The 3364-nt window shown below is 44.1% G+C and overlaps 2 pseudogenes; one reads left to right on the plus strand and one right to left on the minus strand.

Annotated features, from left to right (window-relative positions):
- Positions 1-3364, minus strand: part of LOC102770523 — a 37502-nt pseudogene that overhangs the window by 29457 nt on the left and 4681 nt on the right.
- LOC107184793 lies at positions 1346-2121 on the plus strand (annotated as a pseudogene).

Below are 3364 nucleotides of genomic sequence, written 5' to 3' on the forward strand. Positions count from 1 at the left end.
GCATTGATTGGACTGTCGGGCTTTGGAGGGAGGGTAGGGGAGGGTGGGGGTAAGGGGGAAAGAGCAACTAAAGGACTTACATGCAAGCATATAGGCCTAACCAATGGACACGGACAGCGGGGGATGGGGGGGTGGTGAGAGCATGAGGGGGGAGGAGGGGGGAGGGGTAACGTGGGGATAAGGACACATATGTAATATCTTAATCAATAAAAAATATATTTAACAAAAGAAATAATAATAGTAGCAACCATTTGCGAAGCATTTAACATGTACCAAAGAAGGAACTGTACATACATCAGACTCTTCAGCCTTGGCAAGCAAAGCATTATTAACCACATAAATCAAAGCACACAGAACCCAATACACAGGTTGCCCAAGGTCACTCAACTAATAAATGGCAGACCTGCGGTTTCAAGGTTTGAACCCAAGTCTTTCCACTCCACTAAGTGATCTTGAGAAACATAAGACACATATTATTCATCTTAACAGATGAATGGCAAGAGGGAAAATATTTACCAGATTATCTTCTGTACTTTTTAAAAAATATGTTTTTATTGATTTTAGAGAGAGAGAGGATGGGAAAGGGCAAGAGAAACATCGATGTGAGAGCAAAACATCAATGGGTTGCCTCCTGTACACCGCCTACTGGGGATGAAGCCCCCAACCCAAGCTCGTGTCCTAACCAGGAATCTAACCTGCGACCTTTTGGTGCACGGGACGACACTCAACCAACTGAGCAATACCGGCAGAAGTACTTCTGTACTTTTTTCAGTTTAAATAATGTGACTATATTATCTACTCAAAAAAAAAGTATTGATTTCATAGTCATATATATATATATGTATAAATAATAGGGATATCTGAACATAATGCTTTAAAAGTAGTACATATTTTAAACCATGCCACCAAATGATGTTTGTTGGTAGTCTTCATAACAGAGTCAGAGACCTTTACAAAGGGGTAAAGGGTAATAACTGTTTTTAGGAACCCCAAGCCCTAAAGAGCGCATGTTCCCAGGCATTGCAGGAATTGTGTCACACTTGGTTTCCTGCTGGAACCATTAGCCAATATCATGTTTACTAAACTCATGCTAATATCTCTCCTCTCAGACTTCAAAACCACTCTCCAGCCCTAGCAGGTTTTGCCCATGGATAGAGTGGAGGCCTGCAGACTGAAGGATTCTGGGTTGGATTCCGGTCAAGGGCACATGCTCAAGTTGCAGGCTTAATTCCCAGTAGGGGGCATGCAGGAGGCAGCCGATCAATGATTCTCTCTTATCATTGATGTTTCTATCTCTCCCCTCTCCCTTCCTCTCTGAAAGCAATAAAAATATTTTTATAAAAAATAAAAATCGCTTTCCGCACTACCCAGGGAGGGCTCCATACGGCGTTGTTCTCGGTTCCCACGTAACTTAAAGGGAAACTTTTCACAATATATGGAGCCCTGATGTCCTGCAAATGGAGGAGGATGTCCTCAAATTCTTTGCAGCAGGAACCCACTTAGGAGGCACCAACCTTGACTTCCAAATGGAACAGTACATCTACAAAAGGAAAAGTGATGGCATCTACATCATCAATCTGAAGAGAACCTGGGAGAAGCTTCTGCTGGCGGCTCGGGGCAGGGCAGACTCTCCGCTGCGCTATGTGGACATCGCCATCCCTTGCAACAACAAGGGGGCTCACTCAGTGGGTCTGATGTGGTGGATGCTCGCCCGGGAAGTACTTCGCGTGCGTGGCACTATCTCCCGTGAACACCCGTGGGAAGTCATGCCTGATCTTTACTTCTACAGAGATCCTGAAGAGATTGAAAAAGAAGAGCAGGCTGCTGCTGAGAAGGCTGTGACCAAGGAGGAATTTCAGGGTGAATGGACTGCTCCTGCTCCTGAGTTCACTGCTGCTCAGCCTGAGGTCACAGACTGGTCTGAAGGCGTGCAGGTGCCCGCTGTACCCATTCAGCAGTTTCCTACTGAAGACTGGAGGGCTCAGCCTGCCACTGAAGACTGGTCTGCAGCCCCCACTGCTCAGGCTACTGAATGGGTAGGAACAACCACTGAGCTGTTCTTCCACAAATTCTTAACAGAATGGAAATAAGGCTGATGGAAAACAAACAGTTTCTAAAAGTCGAAAAAATAAAATAAAATAAAATAAATAAAAATCATGTGCCATTCAATGTGTAAATAAATAAATAAATAAATAACCACTTTCCAGGCAAAGGTTATCAAAGAGAATGAAGGCACTAGCCTCAGTGATTAGAGCATCCGCCCTTGGACTGAAGGGTTGTGGGTTCAATTCTGGTCACAGGCACTTACCACCATTGCAGGCTCAATCCCTGGCCCCGGTTGGGGCTGGTGCAGGAGGCAACCAATGGGTATGTCTCTCACACATCCATGTTTCTCTCTGTGTCTCTCCCCTTCCTTTCCACTCTCTCTAAAAATCAATTGGGGGGGGGGGGGGAATGAATTCCCAGAAACAAGGGAGGAAATAATTTAACAAGAAAATAAGGAAGTAAACATTTCTAAATTGTCATAGAATATTCATGTCAAGAGGGTGAGAGGCAGAAAAATATAACACAGAATAGAAACAGAAGAAAAAAATACACACAGAGAAATGTGGAGGATAAACAGGAAGATCCTAACCATCAGCAAGAACAAAGTCCTTCAGGTTCAAAGGAGACAAGGGGGAGTGGAGCAGGTAGCTGATTACTCTCCATAAGAACCTGAAGGTAGCTTGCCAACTGCTACCCATTCCAGCTGGCTAAATGAGGGTCAATCACACTACCAGAAGAAACTTGGAAAGTCTTCCTAGGGAAAAAAAAATCTAAAGGACTTGAAAAACTTGGGGGTGAGAGAGGCCTTTAATAATAATATTGACCTCTTCTTCCAATTGATGGCTAACACTTTAGAGAAAGAAGGGATATGAATGGCTGTCATTAAACTGGAGTTGACTTGCTAGATCATGCTGGAACATTCATCTTTCCCTTACTCCCAAACTGAACTTAATCCTAAATCACACTATAGTGAAATCATCCTGGAAGTTTTTACTGCTTTCCAGCCAGGCACTCAGTATTATAAAAGTTTAGGTCTATCTGCTCCCATCTACACTAATAAAAGAGAAAAATGGTAATTGGCGTACGACGATACCCTTTTCATTGGCTAATCAGGGCTATATGCAAATTAACTGCCAACTAAGATTGGCAGTTAACTGCCCACTAAGATTGGCAGTTAACTGCCAACAAGATGGTGGTTAATTTGCATATGTAGGCACAATGCAGGGAGGCGAAAGGGAAAGCAGGAAGAAGCCCCCTGCCACTGACAGTGATCAGAAACCCAGGGGGGAGCTAAGAGCTGGGGGGCAGGGCAAAGGTG

The sequence above is a fragment of the Myotis davidii genome, unplaced genomic scaffold (assembly GCF_000327345.1).
Source record: "Myotis davidii unplaced genomic scaffold, ASM32734v1 scaffold687, whole genome shotgun sequence".
Classification (NCBI taxonomy): Eukaryota; Metazoa; Chordata; class Mammalia; order Chiroptera; family Vespertilionidae; genus Myotis; species Myotis davidii.